Genomic DNA, 7765 nt, shown 5'->3' with positions numbered 1-7765 from the left:
TATATATGCTTACTAAGAAAAACGAATGATTTCTAATCTGTAAATTCTGTTATTCATAGATTAATGCACCTACTGTAAGAATATGGTAGAGACATTAGAACCCTAATTTTTTCAATGTGTATGTGTGATGTGATTTTCAGTTGGATGTCCACATTTTGGCCAGAGCATTTCAGTCATAACCTGATTTAATAAAAATAATATTAAATAATCCAAATTTCTCCAAGAACAGTCGGACAGTATATAATTAATTTGCTCATTATTTTAGCTAAATTTTCCATATGTAAAATCAAATCTTTGAAGACATTGCCCTCATATACTTCTTCCAAAAAGTCAGATATAGATCTTAAAACAGTATCCAACTTGACTTTAATATTAATTTATGCATTTCTTACAACTTTATTATGTAACCTATTAAATCCCTGTGTGTGTTCAAAACGTGTCTATTTTATTTCATTTTTGTCTTTCTTAAAAACAAACAAACAAACAATCAATCTATCAAGCAAACAAACAAACAAACAAACAAAAAATCTTTGTGGGTCGCATGGGCCGGTGTCGGTGAAAAAAAAAAGGTCCCAAAACTATCAATGGCCTATCAATCGCTAGCAATAAGGCTGGTGCAGTGGTACCGGCCACCTCCACCCACCCCTTCAAATGGATCGGTCCACCAGGTGATGTCAGAGGTTAACCAGGAAGTGAATGAAAACGAGACAGAAAAACACAAATCAGATGGATATAGGAACCAAAAATGAAGAGTTTGGGCAGAAAAGGCCAGAGACAAAAAGAAAAAAGCACTGCAGGCTCGTGCTCCAACGACAGTATCAGTCCGCAGCGCGTGAAGAGGAGGAGAGAGTCACGTGGACAGATGATGCAGGTAAATATACTCTGTCGTAAGTTTGTTTTCTGTGTTGGTGTTAGTTGAGTGTGCGAAAAGATACATGTTAATTTCTTTTAATTGTACGTTTTGAGTAAATCATTTGGAGACGCAGGTGAACGTGTATTGACTCTTACATTTCCCATCACAGTACTTAAGTTAAATACGTTTGCTGTTACATGACACAAACGTCACTTTTTGTTAGTTTTTACATGTGTTTGTCCTGTACTGTTTATGCTGGTCATTGTCATTTTTATGTTAGTTTATATGTTTCACTATCAGTGAATTGGCCTTCACACCTGTTAACTATTGACTATCCAATGAGAGATTGCTGTTTATGGTCTGGGTGAAATATAACAGTAACTTACCCTATGTCAATATGTGTTATTTGCACTATTATTGTTCCTGTAGTGCACATTTTATTAACACTATTTACATACAGGTGAACACATGGTGGAATATAATCGAGCGAGCAAATGCTTGTTTTGAGAAAAATACTAGGGCTGATTTTTTTTCCCAGTCTGACCCTGATTACATCTGTAGACCTACATCTACCTATATAGATATTGGACTCGGCTATCATGATGTTTCGCATTGGTATGTGAATTGCCTATAGTCAAACATTTCAGCTGTCGCCATCTTGGATTTTCGGAGCCAGAAGTGACCATATTTGGAGCTAGAGGTGGATCTGACTCACACATGGAAGCAAGGCCCTGCAGACAGCCTGTAGCTTAAGTGGCTCGTCCTTAAATATGCGTAACTTTGGGCCTTCATAACATTTAAATTGGTGAGATATAGAAAAATCACCCCTGCACAGCTGTCATAAATGTTAAATTAGCTGTAGAAACCAAAAACCTTTTTTTGTGCCAGGCTTTGCACATGTTTATTTCTGCTGTAATGTTTCGGCATTTTAACACAGGGGTCTATGGGGATTTACTCTGTTTCAGAGCCAAACTCGAGTGGCCAGTCCATGAACTGCAGTTTTTGGCACACCTGCATTAGCTTCATTTTTCAGCCTTGGAGGCTGCTGCTTGTTTTGGTTTTTTTTTATATGAAATGAGCAGGCACGCCGAACTGTAGGCTGCAGAGTGTGTTCAACTCTGCACTTACCAGCAGCCCTCATCCTGTCATGTTGCTTTTTCATCCCTCAGCAGACTAATTTGTCTAATCTTCACGGGTCTTTATTCCACAATGGAGACACAGATAACAGTGGGCTGAAAGAACTTCTTTAAAAAGCTTCTCTGGGATTTAAATCTGGGGAACTTCAGGTTGAAACAAGGCTTGAGGCCTCTGCACACTGAGTCTGTTCTTTTCATCTGAAACTGTTACACCTCTTAGAAATAAATACAACCTCACGTTGTTTCAAACATGCTGACACACTGACTCCTAAACTTTCGTCCTTCAAAAGTTTACGGAACAGGTTACATTTTGTGTCTTTTTTAGCATCAAAAGGAAGAATTTTTTTGACCAAGAAAACAGTGTTAAAAATGTGGTAGCAGGACAAAGCAGTGATAAGAGAGCAGAACGGCACGCTCAGTATCACTTTAAACAGTTCAGATAATAACATTAAGGTGGATGATTATGAGGACGAGGAGGAGGAGGAGGACTGCATACAGACTTTAAAAAATGGATGGCAGACTTAAAAAACGGATACGAAAAAAAAAACAAACGCAGTGTGGAAAGGTCTTTAGAGTACCAAGTACAAATATACCCCCAACAACTAAGATAAATAGGTCTTGTGTGGCTTTGCTGTCTGTTGCACCTCCAACTGTGGTCTTGCAGAATTGTCTCATTGGGACGGTAACTCACCAGTGTGGCTCCTTTAACCCCAGCTCTTAACCTACTCTCCTGTGGGTGGGACAACACCCTGCCACTGTTATTCACAGGGTACATGACAACCTTGAGCCTGCCTCCTTGCAATCAGCTGCCATTTGTGAGCCTCTTCAAGTAGCCTTTTTCCCTCCTCATATGGAGGATGAGCTCAATGGGGGGAGACCGTCTTGGTTGCCAAAGACCACGCCTCTATGAGGGATGTGGTGATCTCCGTGGGAGATCTGTCTGCCAAAGGTCGATTGTCATTTTTGCATGAGGAGATGAATGTAGCTCCTTCCAGTGTTCCCTCCTATCCTGAGGAAATAGATATGCTTTTTTGTCCTGAAGAGTTATTGTGGTTTGTATCCTCACAATGTGAAGCAGAAATGGTCAACAGTTATAGTCCCTTAGTGACGCTTTTTCTTGTTTGCATGCCTCTTCTTTATAACATCTGAAAACAATTTTGGACGTGCACATCCTTCCTCTTGTTCACCTCTTGCCTACATATTTCTAGAGTCTTGGCCTCCTTTTTCAGTATTTGGACATGTCACCAGCTGTTGTGCCCTTGAGACAGTGAGTCTGTTTTGCTGATAGGATGTGTTGAAGGTCTGCATTGTCGAGAGGGGCAGCTCAGCACTCCTCTCTGCTGATCCATTGGTGCATGCAGGCCAGGGGGTTGTAGGTTACTCTGATGAGGAAGCTGTGCAGGGGTTTCCAAAGGTCAAACCAAGTGATTGATGTGCTGATGATTCTTTCCTTCTTCTCTGTGACAATACCTTGATCTTGCAGCACTCCTGGTGTGTGGTGGTCACCTCCGCAGGAACCATGGCCTTTCTCTCCTTTCTTGTGTGAATGATTTTCCCCACACAAGATCTACTCATCTGACCTGATCCCCGTCAATCTCTTCCTGATGTTGCAGCCTGCTGATGGCTTTCTCCAGGTCAGTGAACTTCAAACTAACTCAATAAACAAGGTGACGTGTACGTTAAACAGCTTTGTAGTCACAGGAACATTGATTGTTTTGTTTTTGGCAAAGTTAGGGCAGGATTAACTCACAAGCAGGCACCAGGGAAAATCTAAGCCATAAGCCCCCGTTAAGCTGTTTTCCAACTCAGAATAGTTATAAATTGATTAAATGAATGTATAATAATGTTTAGAGAAAATACTTTGTAAGTAAGATATATTACTATCAAATGCATGAGACAGAGCCCCTTTATTTATAATACAAAAGCAACTGAAGAAGAAACAAAGCTATCAACTTTTTTATTCCACAAATTCTTCTTCCTTGTCAAAATCTGGTGCCTACATTATGGACAGTACAACTCTGACAACTGCTGATAATTCAGTCAGAGATTTGGGTGTGTTATGCTTGTAGCGGCTGATGTTGCCTCGAGCAGCTATCCTAATGCCGAATTCAAGCAACACAGCTTAAGTCCTGATTTTCCGCTTGCTGACAATTTTTGGAGCTCCCCAAAAAAAGCCTCGGATCAGGGGCAAATCAGCATTGGCTCAACGCTTGCAAATTGGCGCTTGAGCCCTAAATGTGAACGGTTCACAGATGTGTGCTATGAGACTCACTGATGCATTGCAAACACTCCCCAGCATGTAGACCTGTCAGAGACTTTGTCAGTGAGCTACAGCCAATAAGAGCACAAGACACAGGTTGAGGACAGAGACAAGCTGCAATTCAGTGCTCTCCAAGGAAGATAAGGTGGGGGGTGGACTATTGCATCCAGTGGCTCTGTATGTCATTAGCTTATTAACTTTATAGGAACAATGATGTTGTATGCACAGGTATCAGAGGAGCATGCAGAGGTCAAAAGTGTCAGAGGGCCCTTGGCCTTCAATTGCAAAATGCCAAATTAATAATTAACATGAAACTACTAGGAGGAGAACATGAAATACTGATCACCCCAGGTGAAAGATCTCATAGTATGTGACCGCATCAGCTTTAAGACTCCTCAGTACAACATAGCAAGTTGTGTGGTGTGAACAGCACACATGTGATGACTTTGAAAGACGTGTGGTGTGAACTTAGCTTTAAGCAGAAAAGAGGTATGGGCTACAAAAGTCTGGTAAACTCACTTCTTTTAAAATCCATGCCCTCAGATTTTTTTTCATTTTCAATGATACAGTGCTGCCTAAGACCAGACTTTAATGTGTGAAATCAATGGAGTCCATCTCTAAAATCCACCCCATAATCAATACATCAGAGTACCAAAAAATAATTGCCAACCTCAGGGCTTTGGGCCCTTGAGAGTCTGGGGCCCTGGGGCAGTTGCCTACCTTTCCCAGTTGGTAATCCAGCCTCAGACAGAGCTTGTTTGATTTTTTTTTCTTGATGCTAGAGGCTAAAAACACCCTAAAGGGGCATTAATATGCATACAGTAGCTGATTCTGAGTGCACCTGCAAGCAAACGTGTTCACCAAATGTCAGACACATATGCATACATACACACTGAAGATATACATTTACATAGAAGTCAATAGCAGACCAAATCATTATTCCAAACTATTCCATCCATATAGATGTTCAGGTGCTCATATCTGAACACACTCAGGGTGCACAGAGTGTAACACACACTCCTGCTGCTCCACGACTGAACGGCCTGTGTTTTACTTGGCACGCACACATGCTGTGAAGTGCTATGCTTCCTTTTACAGTTTGCCAGTTATGATTCTCCTCTGCTCCCATTATGAGGTGTTTATACAGGACGTGTCAAACACGCTACTGAGACAGTCATATACTCAAACCCAAACACCATACTGTGTGTGAAATGTAAAATGTTCCCCACACAACACTTTCCTCCTAAGACACAGTCTCACTTTTTGCAGTTTTTTGTTGCCACTATCTCGAATTTATGTAAAATAGATCTGTCGTCTCATAACCAAAGAGACAATTTACAGCGAAATATGTAAGATTTGAAAAAACTCAGTGGTCCAAAACTGGATACTGAAGCCGTCTAATGTCCAGCTCAGCCCTGGCTTTTCTTTTGGCTGCTTCCTGTATGAGTTACAATACATACTTAATGGGGCTATCTGTTGTAGTTTGATTTAAAAAGCGTAGGAAATGAGCCAGAGATGATGTCAATTAAGGGAGTGTTGCTTTACAGTACGATGATAATCTATACCTTATGCCGAGGAGAGATAACATTAATGAATGATGAAACATGGAGGAGGCACTGAAGTGGAGAGTAATTTGAAACAACTGGATTTTTTCATATATTCTCTGTTGCAGGAGCACACTTTAAAAATTTACTAAGACTATATTTACACATACTCTGCATGCATGTGTCATTTTAAATGTGACTTGCATTATTTCTGGCTCATTTCCAAGCATTTAGAGTAACTCCCAATCAAGCCTGAGCTTGCCTCCCTCTGGCTGGAATTCCACATGAGGACTTGTTGCGAATAAAGGGTCTTAAATTGTTAATGCAGTAGAAAGCAAAAGCAGCAGCTGCCTGTGCTCACAGGGAGTTTTTGGTGTGAATATAAAGAAAGTCAGAGGATAGGGTTAGTTTAGCACTCCATGACTCTACTCCTGTCAGGAGAGGAGGACGAGTGCTACGGCCAGATGTCGGACAGATGTTCATTCAGAGGGGGTAGGAAAAATAAAGAGTTAAAAGACCATCCTGAATTTGAATCAAACAACACCAAGGGCACACATCAATTTACGAAGTCACGGCTTATTTAACCTTCCAAGCTCAGGCCTGATAACATTAAGTTGAGGGCAGATTCCTTACGTGTGCTGGAATACATCAAGAGTCTGACCAAAGGTTTATGTTGCTGAGTTCAGGACTAATAATGATACTGTAAGGGTCTTTGAGAGCAAATGGACCATATGCATAATATATTTCTGTTTCAGACAAGGGGAAGCAGAGCGACAAGTCCTGCAGCTAAAAGACCCAAAGGGGGTTTTTAAAGGTTTTTTTTTAAGGAATTGTATCAACCAAAATATAATAAAACATATTTCTTTATTGGTATCCCGCCATGCAGAGTTTTGGCTTCATGTCTCCATATTTTGAGATCTCCACCTCAACACATTGGAAGTGAATCAAATTTTAGTGTGGGTTCTGTGGATAATCCTGAGTAAATGGGGACACTGTTTCTGGATAGAGATGTTGCTGTTGTTTGATGTTAATGTTGAATTTTTTATACGTAATTTTCATTGCTGTCAGAACCACAAGCAAAATTCCTCTGGCATCATTTGTATTTGGTGCAGAGGCAAAAACCTCAGTTATCTCGAAACCAGGGCACATAAAATCAAAACTCTTTTCATGGCTAAAAACCTCTAGAGGGAAAGGACATCCAAAGGGTAACATTAGGAGAGTTATTTTGAAGAGAGCTTCAGCAGCACAAATAATCACAATAAATGATATCTTTTAAACTGCAGTAATTGTTATTTTTTTTAAGGTGTAAACACTGTTTTTAGCTCTGTTTTGGTCTCCACCAACTTGTAGAGGAAATATTTAGCATCTTAAAGCTTCATTAAAGCTAGTCTGTTAACTTTTTTTTTCTGCTATTTGTTACTAGGTGGGAAGGTTTCGAGCATTTTTGCTTGAACCAGCTGCTTGCTGCTGGAAACAGGATGATAAAAGCATTGAGACGAAACCAAAACAGTGAGGTCGTGGACTGTAAAATCAAAACAATGAGCTGAAAGACACCAAAAAGGAACTGTTTTGCTTGGTGATAATACTCTGTAGGTTGTCACTAAGTGCTAACAAAGACTGTATAAAAAATAATGGATGCAATCAATGTGGCGTGGTTTGTGGACTCTCTGTTTGAAGCATGGATGTATTAATAGAACTGGATACAGCATTGAAGGCAGGGCCCCAATCATTTCTATGAGTGTTGCTCAGTGGCACATTAAGCCAAAATGGTTTAACTGCTGCATGTAAAATTACTTAGACGATCTGGGAATGATCGGCATTACTTGTGCACAATGCAGCCCACAGGAGCTAGAAGAGGTCAAGATCAATGTCAAGGTCAAGGTTATCTTTATTATCCCGAAGGAGAAATTTGTTGTACAGCCAGCAGCAAGCACAACCATCAAGGGGGGGTTGCTGTGGAGGAGCGAGGGGG

The 7765-nt window shown here is 40.6% G+C and overlaps 1 long non-coding RNA gene across 1 annotated transcript; it reads left to right on the top strand.

The window, feature by feature from the left end:
* Positions 1 to 678: 678 nt before the first annotated feature.
* Positions 679 to 7426, top strand: LOC121948727. Its single transcript, XR_006106179.1, has 3 exons — positions 679 to 871; positions 3473 to 3623; positions 7217 to 7426. It is a non-coding gene; the product is annotated as an uncharacterized LOC121948727 (long non-coding RNA).
* The last annotated feature ends 339 nt before the right edge of the window (positions 7427 to 7765 follow it).

This window comes from Plectropomus leopardus, chromosome 10 (genome assembly GCF_008729295.1).
Source record: "Plectropomus leopardus isolate mb chromosome 10, YSFRI_Pleo_2.0, whole genome shotgun sequence".
Classification (NCBI taxonomy): domain Eukaryota; kingdom Metazoa; phylum Chordata; class Actinopteri; order Perciformes; family Serranidae; genus Plectropomus; species Plectropomus leopardus.
The sequence above is the reverse complement of the archived record's forward strand: the minus strand, read 5'-3'. Positions and strand labels throughout refer to the sequence as shown.